Consider the following 16,216-nt stretch of genomic DNA (forward strand, 5'->3'; position numbering starts at 1 on the left):
CAAGAACTGTAAACTCTCTTTATGTAACACCCCTACATTACACACCAACAATGGGGTCTGAGAAAGAGGTTGTCTACTCTGTAATGGAGAGTCGTCAACTGCAGTAACCAGAATCTGTCGGTCTAATGGAAGTAAAGGAATTCCCAATTTCTTAGCAAAGTCATAATCTTTGAAATTAGCTGCAGAGTCGGAGTCTACAAAGGCTTCTGTGGGGACAGTCTGACCCTCCCACGTGATGGAACAGGGAAGGAGCAGACGATTATTGTTTAGAGGTAGAGACTGCTCGCCTAGGGTATTACCTCTGACTACACCTAGGCGGCAGCGTTTCCTGACTTCTTAGGACAATTCTGAAGCCTGTGACCCTCCTCAGCACAGTATAAACAGAGTTTTTCTGATTTCCTGCGATTCTTTTCCACCTGCGTCAATCCAGAGTGTCCGATTTGCATCGGCTCTGGCGAGGGTGACGAGGGTGGAGAGGAGGCGTAGGAGACATATCTTACAGCATTTCTACCCCGGGACTGTCTTTGATAGCGTAAGCGGCGATCTACCCTTACAGCTAAAGCGATTGCCTCGTCAATGGACTTAGGCTCAGGATGTCCCAACATTAATTCGGAAACTGCATCAGATAAACTTGACAAAAAACAGTCTGATAGTAACAATATAGCAATCTCCTAGTCTTAGGTGTGAGGTCCTTGGTCTCAACACCTGGGAACTAGTCTAACACATAAACAGTAGCAAGCAATAGTACTTTAACCACTTGAGGACTGCAGGGCTAAACCCCCCTAGTGACCAGGCCATTTTTAGCAAAATTGGCCACTGCAGCTTTAAGGCCAAGCTGCAGGGCCGCACAACTCAGCACACAAGTGATTTCCCCCCCTTTTCTCCCCACCAACAGAGATCTCTGTTGGTGGGATCTGATCGCTCCCCCATGTTTATTTTTCTTTAAATAAATATTATTGTTTTTTTTTCTAAAAACCCCTGTTTCTTTAAATGTATTCCCTCCCTCGCTCCCTCCCCACAGCCGGCCAATTATGGCGATCGGCTGTCATAGGCTTCTGCCTATGAGAGCCGATCGCTCTCTTGTCCCCCATGGGGACAGCCGTGTCACACGGCTGTCCCCAGTGCAGCGCTGCTGCTCATCGCAGCGCTGCACCAAGTAAATAGACGGCGTGATCGCCGTCTAACAGTCTTCCGAGCGGCAATAGCCATTTGGAGACTGAAGGCGGGGCGGAGCTCCGCCCTCCGTGCATGAGATGCGCGCGCACCATGCGCGCGATTTCATGCAAAATAGAGCCCCAGGACTTTACGCCAATTGGCGTTAGGCGGTCCTGGGGCTGCCGCCGCGACCACGCCTACTGGCGTGACGCGGGCGGCAGAAGGTTAAAGCTATCAATGGAATCTGGCTCAGTGTGAATTGCCAGCTCCGGCTGGTTCTAACACACTGTGGGATCTGACTCAGGTCTGAGCGCTCACACGTATATGTTCGCAACAGCAGACAACTTGCAAGTGACAAGCGGGTCCTATATATACTAAAAGTGCTCCACAGCGCTGCCCCAGTCACTCAGCCAATCCAGAGCATAGCTGGAGTCAGCTGATCGGCATGATCAGCTGACTCCCCTTCTAGCAGCATAAAGGTCCTGTCACCTGGCGCGCGCGCGCGTAGCTCTCCATCTGTGTGCACTAGAAGGACCAGGCAAGGCAGCATCACGCTGCTGCGCGGCAGTAGCCGCCGGCTGGGACGCGGAGATAGCCGCCATGCCGCTCTCCCATGCGGCGGCATCTCCGCTATTCATTACAGACTGTTTATGCATTTTACTGTAGCACACTTACACTGTCTGTTGTAGGGGCCATCGGGGCTGGGTAATAGATGGGAGGTATATTTCCCCGGTATTTGGACTATGGTCACTTTAAAACCCTGTGTGGTCCTAGGAAGGGAGTCCGGATTTTAGCAGCAAGCAGTTGCTGCTTGGTTTTTTTTCTTCTCAGGGCCGGACTCCTGGGATGGGAGGGAAGGAAGGGCGGGCCTTCCCATCCCACCTAGGTACACACCTGGTTGTCAGTGAGGCTGAGAGTCTCACTAATTATGGTATTGATGAGATGCAAATTTATGCTTAAGAAGCAGCCTCAGAGGCAATCTGAGAAGAGGTGTTGAAGGAGTAGCATGTATGCTGTGGAATCTCCTGACAAGGAATATTGGAGTATGTGATGGAAGCCAAACCATACCCTGCTCTGTTGTTTGTATGGTGGTGGCCTGATGAAAACTGAACTTTGTTTGATCCTGCTGGACTTTATATTACAAAGCTGAAGTAAGCTGAACTGTTATTTTCCACTTATACTGCTGAACTGAAGCTGTTTTCTTCTACTGCACAATAAACGGACTTTGTTTTATACATCTGTGTACTGCGTGCTGGCTGCGACCCCCTGTAAACTTCACAACTGGTGCTCGGATGCGGGCAGCGCAGCACTGCAGGAAAAGAAAAAGTTCCGTTTAAAAAGTGACATTTAACCACTTGAGGACCTAGGGCTTTCTACCCCTTAAGGACCGGCCACTTTTTTTCCATTTAGACCACTGCAGCTTTCACGGTTTATTGCTCGCTCATACAACCTACCACCTAAATGAATTTTGGCTCCTTTTCTTGTCACTAATAAAGCTTTCTTTTAGTGCTATTTGATTGCTCCTGCGATTTTTACTTTTTATTATATTCAGCAAAAAAGACATGAATTTTGGCAAAAAAATGATTTTTTTAACTTTCTGTGCTGACAGTTTTCAAATAAAGTAAAATTTCTGTATACATGCAGCGCGAAAAATGTGGACAAACATGTTTTTGATAAAAAAAACCCCATTCAGTGTATATTTATTGGTTTGGGTAAAAGTTATAGCGTTTACAAACTATGGTGCAAAAAGTGAATTTTCCCATTTTCAAGCATCTCTGACTTTTCTGACCCTCTGTCATGTTTCATGAGGGGCTAGAATTCCAGGATAGTATAAATACCCCCCAAATGACCCCATTTTGGAAAGAAGACATCCCAAAGTATTCACTGAGAGGCATAGTGAGTTCATAGAAGATATTATTTTTTATCACAAGTAAGCGGAAAATGACACTTTGTGAAAAAAAAAAAAAAAAAAAAAAGTTTCCATTTCTTCTAACTTGCGACAAAAAAAAATGAAATCTGCCACGGACTCACCATGCTCCTCTCTGAATACCTTGAAGTGTCTACTTTCCAAAATGGGGTCATTTGTGGGGTGTGTTTACTGTCCTGACATTTTGGGGGGTGCTAAATTGTAAGCACCCCTGTAAAGCCTGAAGGTGCTCATTGGACTTTGGACCCCTTAGCGCAGTTAGGGTGCAAAAAAGTGCCACACATGTGGTATTGCCGTACTCAGGAGAAGTAGTATAATGTGTTTTGGGGTGTATTTTTACACATACCCATGCTGGGTGGGAGAAATATCTCTGTAAATGACAATTTGTTAATTTTTTTTACACACAATTGTCCATTTACAGAGATCTTTCTCCCACTCAGCATGGGTATGTGTAAAAATACACCACAAAACACATTATACTACTTCTCCTGAGTACGGCGATACCACATGTGTGGCACTTTTTTGCACCCTAACTGCGCTAAAGGGCCCAAAGTCCAATGAGTACCTTTAGAATTTCACAGGTCATTTTGAGAAATTTCGTTTCAAGACTACTCCTCACGGTTTAGGGCCCCTAAAATGCCAGGGCAGTATAGGAACCCCACAAATGACCCCATTTTAGAAAGAAGACACCCCAAGGTATTCCGTTAGGAGTATAGTGAGTTCATAGAAGATTTTATTTTTTTGTCAAAAGTTAGCGGAAATTGATTTTAATTGTGTTTTTTCACAAAGTGTCATTTTCCGCTAACTTTTGACAAAAAATAAAATCTTCTATGAACTCACCATACTCCTAACGGAATACCTTGGGGTGTCTTCTTTCTAAAATGGGGTCATTTGTGGGGTTCCTATACTGCCCTGGCATTTTAGGGGCCCTAAACCGTGAGGAGTAGTCTTGAAACGAAATTTCTCAAAATGACCTGTGAAATTCTAAAGGTACTCATTGGACTTTGGGCCCTTTAGCGCAGTTAGGGTGCAAAAAAGTGCCACACATGTGGTATCGCCGTACTCAGGAGAAGTAGTACAATGTGTTTTGGGGTGTATTTTTACACATACCCATGCTGGGTGGGAGAAATACCTCTGTAAATGGACAATTGTGTGTAAAAAAATCAAAAGATTGTCATTTACAGAGGTATTTCTCCCACCCAGCATGGGTATGTGTAAAAATACACCCCAAAACACATTATACTACTTCTCCCGAGTACGGCGATACCACATGTGTGGCACTTTTTTGCACCCTAACTGCACTAAGGGGCCCAAAGTGCAATGAGTACCTTTAGGATTTCACAGGTCATTTTTGTTTCAAGACTACTCCTCACGGTTTAGGGCCCCTAAAATGCCAGGGCAGTATAGGAACCCCACTAATGACCCCATTTTAGAAAGAAGACACCCCAAGGTATTCCGTTAGGAGTATGGTGAGTTCATAGAAGTTTTTATTTTTTTGTCACAAGTTAGCGGAAATTGATTTTAATAGTTTTTTTTCACAAAGTGTCATTTTCCGCTAACTTGTGACAAAAAATAAAATCTTCTATGAACTCACCATACTCCGTACGGAATACCTTTGGGTGTCTTCTTTCTAGAATGGGGTCATTTGTGGGGTTCCTATACTGCCCTGGCATTTTAGGGGCCCTAAACCGTGAGGAGTAGTCTTGAAACCAAATGTCGCAAAATGACCTGTGAAATCCTAAAGGTACTCATTGGACTTTGGGCCCCTTAGCGTACTTAGGGTGTAAAAAAGTGTCACACATGTGGTACCGCCGTACTCAGGAGAAGTAGTATAATGCGTTTTGGGGTGTATTTTTACACATACCCATGCTAAGTGGGAGAAATATCTCTGTAAATGACAATTGTTTGATTTTTTTACACACAATTGTCCATTTACATAGAAATTTCTCCCATCCAGCATGGGTATGTGTAAAAATACACCCCAAAACACATTATACTACTTTTCCTGAGTACAGCGGTACCACATGTGTGACAATTTTTTGCAGCCTAGGTGCGCTAAGGGGCCCAACGTCCTATTCACAGGTAATTTTGAAGCATTTGTTTTCTAGACTACTCCTCGCGGTTTAGGGCCCCTAAAATGCCAGGGCAGTATAGGAACCCCACAAGTGACCCCATTTTAGAAAGAAGACACCCCAAGGTATTCCGTTAGGTGTATGGCGAGTTCATAGAAGATTTTATTTTTTGTCACAAGTTAGTGAAAAATGACACTTTGTGAAAAAAAAAACAATAAAAATTAATTTCCGCTAACTTTTGACAAAAAATAAAATCTTCTATGAACTCGTCATACACCTAACAGAATACCTTGGGGTGTCTTTTTTTCTAAAATAGGGTCACTTGTGGGGTTCCTATACCGCCCTGGCATTTTACAGGCCCAAAACCGTGAGTAGTCTGGAAACCAAATGTCTCAAAATGACTGTTCAGGGGTATAAGCATCTGCAAATTTTGATGACAGGTGGTCTATGAGGGGGCGAATTTTGTGGAACCGGTCATAAGCAGGGTGGCCTTTTAGATGACAGGTTGTATTGGGCCTGATCTGATGGATAGGAGTGCTAGGGGGGTGACAGGAGGTGATTGATGGGTGTCTCAGGGGGTGGTTAGAGGGGAAAATAGATGCAATCAATGCACTGGGGAGGTGATCGGAAGGGGGTCTGAGGGGGATCTGAGGGATTTGGCGAGTGATCAGGAGCCCACACGGGGCAAATTGGGGCCTGATCTGATGGGTAGGTGTGCTAGGGGGTGACAGGAGGTGATTGATGGGTGTCTCAAGGTGTGATTAGAGGGGGGAATAGATGCAAGCAATGCACTGGCGAGGTGATCAGGGCTGGGGTCTGAGGGCATTCTGAGGGTGTGGGCGGGTGATTGAGTGCCCTAGGGGCAGATAGGGGTCTAATCTGATAGGTAGCAGTGACAGGGGGTGATTGATGGGTAATTAGTGGGTGTTTAGGGTAGAGAATAGATGGAAACACTGCGCTTGGGTGGTGATCTGATGTCGGATCTGCGGGCGATCTATTGGTGTGGGTGGGTGATCAGTTTGCCCGCAAGGGGCAGGTTAGGGGCTGATTGATGGGTGGCAGTGACAGCGGGTGATTGATGGGTGGAAGTGACAGGGGGTGATTGATGGGTGGCAGTGACAGGGGGTGATTGATGGGTGATTGATAGGTGATTGACAGGTAATCAGTGGGTTATTACAGGGGAGAACAGATGTAAATATTGCACTGGCGAATTGATAAGGGGGGGTCTGAGGGCAATCTGAGCGTGTAGGCGGGCGATTGGGTGCCCGCAAGGGGCAGATTAGGGTCTGATCTGATGGGTAACAGTGACAGGTGGTGATAGGGGGTGATTGATGGGTAATTAGTGGGTGTTTAGAGGAGAGAATAGATGTAAACGCTGCGCTTGGGTGGTGATCTGATGTCGGATCTGCAGGCGATCTATTGGTGTGGGTGGGTGATCAGATTGCCCGCAAGGGGCAGGTTAGGGGCTGATTGTTGGGTGGCAGTGACGGGGTGATTGATGGGTGATAGGTGATTGGCAGGTGATTGACAGGTGGTCAGTGGGTTATTACAGGGAAGGACAGATGTAATTAATGCACTGGCGAATTGATAAGGGGGGGGTCTGAGGGCAATCTGAGCGTGTGGGCGGGTGATTGGGTGCCCGCAAGGGGCAGATTAGGGTCTGATCTGATAGGTAACAGTGACAGGTGGTGATATTGGGTGATTAATGGGTGATTGATGGGTAATTAGTGGGTGTTTAGAGAAGATAACAGATGTAAACAATACATTTGGGAGGTAATCTGACGGCGGGTTTGCGGGCGATCTAATGGTGTGGGTGGGTGATCAGATTGCCCGCAAGGGGCAGGTTAGGGGCTGATTGATGGGTGGCAGTGACAGGGGGTGATTGATGGGTGATAGGTGATTGGCAGGTGATTGACAGGTGATCAGTGGGTTATTACAGGGAAGAACAGATGTAATTAATGCACTGGTGAATTGATAAGGGGGGGTCAGAGGGCAATCTGAGCGTGTGGGCGGGTGATTGGGTGCCCGCAAGGGGCAGATTAGGGTCTGATCTGATAGGTAAAAGTGACAGGTGGTGATAGGGGGTGATTGATGGGTGATTGATGGGTAATTAGTGTGTGTTTAGAGGAGAGAATAGATGTAAACAATGGATTTGGGAGGTGATCTGATGTCGGATCTGCGGGCGATCTATTGGTGTGGGGGGGTGATCAGATTGCCCGCAAGGGGCAGGTTAGGGGCTGGCTGATGGGTGGCAGTGACAGGGGGTGATTGACGGGTGATTGACGGGTGATTGACGGGTGATTGACAGGTGATTGACAGGTGATCAGGGGGATAGATGCATACAGTAAACAGGGGGGGTGGTCTGGGGGGGGGGTCTGGGGAGAATCTGAGGGGTGGGGGGTGATCAGGAGGGGGCAGGGAGCAGGGTGGGGGATAAAAAAAAAAATAGCGTTGACAGATAGTGACAGGGAGTGATTGATGGGTGATTAGGGGGGTGATTGGGTGCAAACAGGGGTCTGGGGGGTGGGCAGGGGGGGGTCTGATGGGTGCTGTGGGCGATCTGGGGCAGGGGGGGGGGAAAAATCAGTGTGCTTGGTGCAGACTAGGGTGGCTGCAGCCTGCCCTGGTGGTCCCTCGGACACTGGGACCACCAGGGCAGGAGGCAGCCTGTATAATACACTTTGTAAACATTACAAAGTGTATTATACACTTTGTATGCGGCGATCGCGGGGTTAACATCCCGCCGGCGCTTCCGTATGGCCGGCGGGATGTTGCGGCGGGTGAGCGGCGCCAGGCGGAGGCGGAGGATCGCGTCACTGATGACGCGATCGCTCCGCCCATGCCCCTACAAGGACCGCCGCCAATTGTCAATACGGCGGTCCTTGCGGGGTGCACTTCCCGGCCGCCAATTGTACATACGGCGGTCGGGAAGTGGTTAAAGGGCCAGTCTCCTTGTATGCATGATGGAGGAATTGCTGAAACAAATGGCCTTAGCAACTGTGCAGCTACAGCAGAGTATGGTGTCTCAGCAGGCGAGTATGGTGACTCAACAGCAAGCCACGGAAGCCCTGCGAGAGGCCTCAGAGGCGCAAGCCAAAATCCTGCTTGAGGCGGTGCAGAAGCTGGCCCAGGGGAAAGAGACAGCAGGAGCTGCCCCTAGCAACCAGGCGATGGTGAGAGCCAGCCACTTTCTGCAGAAACTAACCCCCACAGATGATGTGGAAGCCTTTCTGAAAATGTTCGAAAGGACAGCAGAGCGGGAAGGATGGCCGAAAGACAAATGGGCTGGTATCCTTGCACCGTTCCTGACGGGAGAACCCCAGAAGGCCTACTACGATCTCAACGCTGCAGACGCCCTCGACTATGATCGACTACAGGCAGAGATCCTGGCCCGACTAGGTGTAACAACAGCGGTCCGGGCACAGAGGGTGTACAGCTGGAAATACCGGGTGGATCATCCAGCCAGATCACAGATGTATGACCTCATCCAACTGGCGACAAAGTGGCTGCAACCAGAGGTACTTACCGGGCCTGAGATGGTGGAGCGATTCGTGCTGGATCGTTTTCTGCGTGCCTTGCCAGTGGGACTACAGCGATGGGTCAGTCATGCAGACCCCAAAAAAGCGGAGCAGCTGGTGGAGTTGGTGGAGAGATATACCGTAGTGGAAGATCTACTCTCTCCAAAGGGCCAGGCGGGCCCCATCTTACCCCGTGTTGCAAGGTTCCCTGACTCTGGAAAGGGTGCTTCACGGAACCCCGCAACCAGCATCACCAGAAATAGGGAAGTATTCCCAAAAGCTGCTCAGGGGTTGCCACCTGCTATGGCTACACCCCGGAAGGGAGGTGTGATCCAGTGTTGGAGATGTTCTGCTTGGGGCCATACCAGAGCCCAGTGTCCACTGCAGGAGGAACCCATGCAGTGTGACGTACTACGGAGGGTGTCCTTTTTTGCCCAGGAGGTATGCCTGGCAGAGTGCCAGGAGAGTTTTGTGTGTCCCGTCAGTGTGAACCAGGTACCTGCCAAAGCCTTGCTGGACTCAGGCAGTATGGTAACCATGGTGCATGCTGATCTGATTGGAACTATTGACACTGTGCTAAAGCCGCTTAAGGTGGTGTGTATTCACGGAGACACAAAGACTTATCCTGTGGTGCCAGTGTCGATTTCAACGGACTGTGGGACAATTACTCACGACGTCGGAGTGGTAAGAAACCTAATGTGCCAAGTTATATTGGGTCGAGACTTTCCACTATTTTGGGTACTGTGGGAGAATGTCAAGGGGAAGTTGTTTAAGGACTCTGATAATAACTTAGCCCCTCCTCCCCCTACCCGAGAACTTGATGTACCAAGTCTAGATACAAATGTTGCAGAAAATGTATTGCAAAATGATCATGTATTATTGCAAAAAGATGATGTCATGTTGCCAATGGATGAAAATGAGACTGACCATCCTTGTCGGGACCCTGAGCAGGTTACAGAGGGGGGGGATGATTCCCCATTAAAAGTTATGTTGGGCGAGGATGATGAGGAATCTTCCCCCCAATCTATGCTCCCTGACCTGGATGTGTCAAAAGGGTTGTTTATCACTGCGCAGATGCGGGATCCAACGTTATCCCATGCGAGAGAACAAGTATCTGTGGTAAATGGAGTTCCCCAGGAACCTGGGGCAGAGGAGAGATTCCCTCATTTTTCAGTTCATGGGGATATGTTATATCAGGTTGCCAAGGTCAGAGAAGAGGTTGTTGAGCAGCTGCTAGTGCCTCAGGAGTTTCGGAGGATGGTACTAGACTTGGCTCACAATGAAGCATTGGGAGGTCACCTGGGTGCCGAGAAAACGGAGGCGCGGATAACTGACAGGTTTTACTGGCCTGGGTTAAAGGCCGAAGTAAAGAATTACTGCGCTTCTTGCCCCACCTGTCAGTTAACCGCGCCAGTGTCCCATTTTCGAAGCCCTTTGGTGCCCTTGCCAATCATCGAGGTGCCATTCGAGCGCATTGCCATGGATATAGTGGGGCCACTGGTAAAGTCTGCCAGGGGGCACCAATATATCCTTGTCATACTCGACTATGCCACTCGCTTCCCGGAAGCCTTTCCGTTAAGAAAACCCACGTCCAAAGCTATCGCCCGAGAATTGTTTAATATGTTCACTCGGACGGGTTTTCCTAAGGAAATTCTTACGGACCAAGGAACCCCGTTTATGTCTAAAGTGATGGGTGATGTGTGTAAACTGTTCCAGATTAAGCAGATGAGAACCTCTGTTTACCACCCTCAGACAGATGGGCTGGTGGAACGGTTTAATAAAACCTTAAAAATGATGTTAAAAAGAGTTGTTCAAAGGGACGGAAAAGATTGGGATTGTTTATTGCCGGCAGTGATGTTTGCTGTTCGGGAGGTACCTCAAGCCTCCACAGGTTTTTCACCATTTGAACTGGTCTATGGGCGCAGACCTCGAGGGTTGCTTGACTTGGTCAAAGAAACCTGGGAAAGTGAGTCCAGTCCCCACAAAAGTGTGGTGGAACACGTTTTCCAGTTGCAAGAACGCATTGCCAAGGTGATGCCCCTGGTCAAGGAACACTTACTGGCAGCCCAAGAAGCGCAGAGTCGGGTATACAACCGCTCCGCAAAGATCAGGCAGTTCCAGGTGGGGGATAGAGTGGCAGTATTGATCCCAACCGTGGAGAGTAAATTCTTGGCCAGGTGGCACGGTCCCTTCGAGATCGTTGAAAAAGTGGGGGAAGTGAATTATAAGGTACATCCGCCAGGGAGACGGAAACCCTATCAACTGTATCACGTCAATCTGTTAAAACCCTGGAAAGAGAGAGAGACCACGCCGGTTAGGGTAGGTGTGAGTGTTGTACCCAATATCAGCATTGAGGATGTGAAAATAGCCCCCACTCTTTCCAAATCCCAGGTCCAACAAGTAAAAGAGTTTCTTCAGAGAAACAAGGGGATATTTTCGGATTTGCCTGGACTTACGGGTATGGTGGAGCACAACATTGTTACTGAGCCCAGGGCTAAAGTGTTCGTCAGGCCCTATCGCATCCCGGAGGCCCGCAGAAAGGCAGTGTCAGAGGAAGTGAAGCGCATGTTAGAATTGGACGTTATTGAAGAATCGCAGAGTGAATGGTCAAGCCCGATTGTGTTGGTACCCAAGCCAAACGGAACTCTGCGATTCTGTAACGATTTCCGGAAATTAAACGAAATTTCCAAATTTGACGGTTATCCCATGCCCCGTGTGGACGAATTGATAGAAAGGTTAGGCCCAGCCCGCTACATAACCACATTAGATCTGACCAAAGGATATTGGCAAATACCCTTGGCCAAAGACGCCAGAGAGAAAACGGCATTTTCTACACCTGAGGGCCATTTTCAGTATAAAAGAATGCCGTTTGGGTTACAGACCACCCCGGCCACATTTCAGAGAGTTATGGACAGAATGTTGCGTCCACACCAAAGATACGCGTCGGTCTATTTAGACGACATCGTAATTTTCAGTTCAGACTGGGAGTCCCACCTTCCCAAGGTGCAAGCAGTCCTGGATGCGTTAAAGAAGGCGGGTTTTACAGTGAACCCCGAGAAATGTGCCCTAGGTATGGAGGAAGCAAAGTACTTGGGGTACATTGTCGGAAGGGGGTTGGTAAAACCCCAAATTAACAAAATTGAGGCAATCCAGGAATGGCCCCACCCCATCAGTAAGAAACAGGTTCGAGCTTTCTTAGGGATAGTGGGATACTATAGACGGTTCATTCCCAATTTTTCTACCCTAGCAGCTCCCCTAACTGACTTGACCAAGGGCCGGAAGTCAGTGATGATACAGTGGACGGCAGAGACAGAAAAAGCGTTTGTGGAGCTGAAATCGGCATTATGTAGTCACCCTATCCTGGTAGCCCCCGATTTCACTCGAGAGTTCGTAGTGCAGACAGATGCCTCAGATGTTGGGTTGGGGGCGGTCCTGTCACAGGTGATTAATGGAGAAGAACATCCCATAGTTTTTCTCAGTCGGAAGCTGACGGCCGCTGAGAGAAACTATGCGGTAGTGGAGAGGGAATGCTTGGCCATAAAATGGGCCCTGGACTCCCTGCGCTACTATTTGTTGGGTAGAAAATGTAGGTTGATCTCTGACCATGCCCCGCTAGCATGGATGAAAAGAAACAAAGGAACGAATGCAAGAGTGTCCCGGTGGTTTCTCTCTCTCCAGGAGTTCAACTATGTGGTGGAACATAGGCCGGGTAAAGTGCACCAGAACGCTGATGCCCTTTCCCGAGTCCACTGTTTAGTGGGTCTATGTGCCTCCACCGCCTCGGGGTTGAGGCAGAGGGGGGGGATATGTAGGGGCCATCGGGGCTGGGTAATAGATGGGAGGTATATTTCCCCGGTATTTGGACTATGGTCACTTTAAAACCCTGTGTGGTCCTAGGAAGGGAGTCCGGATTTTAGCAGCAAGCAGTTGCTGCTTGGTTTTTTTTCTTCTCAGGGCCGGACTCCTGGGATGGGAGGGAAGGAAGGGCGGGCCTTCCCATCCCACCTAGGTACACACCTGGTTGTCAGTCAGGCTGAGAGTCTCACTAATTATGGTATTGATGAGATGCAAATTTATGCTTAAGAAGCAGCCTCAGAGGCAGTCTGAGAAGAGGTGTTGAAGGAGTAGCATGTATGCTGTGGAATCTCCTGACAAGGAATATTGGAGTATTTGATGGAAGCCAAACCATACCCTGCTCTGTTGTTTGTATGGTGTTGGCCTGATGAAAACTGAACTTTGTTTGATCCTGCTGGACTTTATATTACCAAGCTGAAGTAAGCTGAACTGTTATTTTCCACTTATACTGCTGAACTGAAGCTGTTTTCTTCTACTGCACAATAAACGGACTTTGTTTTATACATCTGTGTACTGCGTGCTGGCTGCGACCCCCTCTAAACTTCACACTGTGTAAATGTAATGCTAATGTAAAGTACCGTATTTTTCGGACTATAAGACGCACTTTTTCTCCCCCAAAAGTTGGGGGGAAAAGTCAGTCCGAATACTAAAATTTGGACCGGCACCTATGTGTCCTCTGTACCCATGTGTATTCTACCTGGTGTCTGTCCGTTTGTGTCCTTGATCCCGCTGTGTATCCTGTGGCCATGTCCTTCTCCCGCTGTGTATGCTGTGTCCGTGTCTGCTGTGTTTCGCCCGTCGTGCCTTCTTTGTGTCCATATCCTTTGTCACGCTATGTATCCAGTGTCCGTGGTGCCCGCTGACCGCTGACCCGTGCCCTATGTCCCCGAGTGCAGACCCGCTTGTCCATACTTAGCTGCAGCTCCGAAGAAGAGGAAGCAGCCATCTACCAATCAAGCTGAGAGGCGCTGCCCCAAACCGCCAATCACGGCAGCTCACTGCTCCTGCTCCCTTCCTAATAGGACGCGCTGGTCTCGCGGGCGGGAGCAGGGCACCATCGTTGGGGCCAATCACTGCACTCCCTCAGTTGCAGGGATTGCAGTGATTGGCCCCAGTGATGTCGCTCTGCTTCCGCCCTCAAGACCGAGAAGATGGCTGTTTCCTCTTCATCGGAGCGGTGTGCTAAGTATGGACAAACGGGTCTGCACACAGGGACATAGGGCACGGGACAGCGGTCAGCGGGCACCACGGACACCCTCAAGACCGAGAAGATGGCTGTTTCCTCTTCATCGGAGCGGTGTGCTAAGTATGGACAAACGGGTCTGCACACAGGGACATAGGGCACGGGACAGCGGTCAGCGGGCACCACGGACACCCTCAAGACCGAGCAGATGGCTGTTTCTTCTTCATCGGAGCGGTGTGCTGCAGCTAAGTATGGACAAACGGGTCTGCACTCGGGGACATAGGGCACGGGACAGCGGGCACCACGGACACTGGATACATAGCGTGACAAGGAACAAAGGACACGGACACAAAGAAGGCAGGACATAGACGGCGGACAAAACACAGCAGACACGTGTATATAGGATACATAGCTGGATTGAGTACACAGAGGGACAGACATCAGGTAGAATGCTGCAGCTAAGTATGGAAAAGGGGTCTGAATCCGGGGACAAAGGAAGGGGGGGAAGAGAGCAGGGGACAGAGAGCGGGCAATACACCACGGACACAGGGTACACAGCAAGATCAAGCACACGGACACAAAGAGGCCAGGAGACAAACAGTGGGCAATACACAGCAGACATGGACACAGGATACAGAGCCCAGATACACAGCGGAAGAAAGGACACAGGGACAGAATACACAGCAGGATGGACGACAGGAGGAGAGAATACACAGCAATAATGTATGGGATCATATGGGACAGAGGACACTGATATGGAGGAGATGGGGACACTGGACACAGGGATATGGGACAAAGCAGGGCACAAGAGCTACTTGAAAGGTACAAGGAGGACATAATTGGGGGGAGGAAGGTCTATAAGACACCCCTGCACTATAGATGCACTAGGTTTAGGATATATTTTTTTTCCCTGGTTTTTGCCCTCTAAACCTAGGTGCGTCTTATAGTCCGGAGCGTCTTATAGTCCGAAAAATACGGTATATCACTGTTCTATTATATGAGCATGTTAAAGAAATACTCGTTGCTAAACAATTATCTTACAACTTAAGAAGGACTGGAATAGCAAATAGATGATTTAATAATTACTGCAAGTAAAGTCTCATATGATTTTACAATTTCTCTTCCTTCCTTTATATGAAAGAGCAAATGTCAGTAGAATAGAAAATGAGCTCAACAATTTTCCCTTAGAATCTAGTAATAACAGTGGCGTCCCTACCATAGTGCGCAGGGGGGCGGGGCGCACCGGGTGTCAGACACCCAGGGGGGTGTCACCACGACCCCCCACAGCAGCACAGCAGGAGGGAGAAGCAGGGCTAGAAGGAGGGGCAGTGGGGGCAGCGGTGGGGAGGGGGGAAATATCCCCCCCCTCCCTCACCTGGGACCCCTCCTTCTGCCTCTCTCCCCCTCCAGAATAGCGGCAACAAGTGCGGGGCGGCCGGAGGCGTATGAACAATTACTCACCTGATTTCCGCGTTCCAAGCGTGGAGCGCAGCGTCATGACGTCACAGGTCTCTGTCTTCAATGCCGCCCACTGTGCTTCCTGAATAGTGGAAGCACAGTGGGCGGCATTGGAGGCGGAGACCTGTAACGTCATGACGCTGGGAACGCGGAGATTAGGTGAGTAATTGTCTATACGCCTCCGGCCGCCTCGCACTTTGTCGCAGCTATTATTCTGGAGGGGGAGAGAGAGGCAGAAGGAGGGGTCCCAGGTGAGGGAGGGGGGGGATATTTCCCCCCTCCCCACCACTGCCCCTTCTTCTAGCGCTGCTTCTCCCCCTCCTGGGCATCTTTACTGGGGGGGGGGGACTGTACTAGCTATACTGGGGGCAGCTATACTGGGGGCAGCTATACTGGGGGCAACTATACCAGCTATACTGGGGGCAGCTATACTAGGGGCAACTAAACTAGCTATACTGGGGGCAACTATACCAGCTATACTGGGGGCAACTAAACTAGCTATACTGGGGGCAGCTATACTGGGGGCAGCTATACTAGGGGCAACTAAACTAGCTATACTGGGGGCAGCTATACTAGGGGCAACTAAACTAGCTATACTGGGGGCAACTATACCAGCTATACTGGGGGCAACTAAACTAGCTATACTGGGGGCAGCTATACTGGGGGCAGCTATACTAGGGGCAACTAAACTAGCTATACTGGGGGCAACTATACTGGGGCAACTATACCAGCTATACTGGGGGCAACTATACCAGCTATACTGGGGGCAACTATACTGGGGGCAACTAAACTAGCTATACTGGGGGGGCAACTAAACTAGCTATACTGGGGGGCAACTATACTAGCTATACTGGGGGCAACTAAACTAGCTATACTAGGGGCAACTATACCAGCTATACTGGGGGCAACTATACCATCTATACTGGGGGCAACTATACCAGCTATACTGGGGGCAACTATACCAGCTATACTGGGGGCAACTATACCAGCTATACTGGGGGCAACTATACTAGCTATACTGGGGGCAACTATACCAGCTATACTGGGG

General features: G+C 49.3%; 1 protein-coding gene across 5 annotated transcripts in view; it reads right to left on the bottom strand.

The window, feature by feature from the left end:
* Positions 1 to 16,216, bottom strand: part of TRPM1 (transient receptor potential cation channel subfamily M member 1) — a 299,961-nt gene that overhangs the window by 57,378 nt on the left and 226,367 nt on the right. The window lies entirely within an intron of this gene.

This window comes from Hyperolius riggenbachi, chromosome 3, assembly GCF_040937935.1.
Source record: "Hyperolius riggenbachi isolate aHypRig1 chromosome 3, aHypRig1.pri, whole genome shotgun sequence".
In the NCBI taxonomy this organism is placed as follows: domain Eukaryota; kingdom Metazoa; phylum Chordata; class Amphibia; order Anura; family Hyperoliidae; genus Hyperolius; species Hyperolius riggenbachi.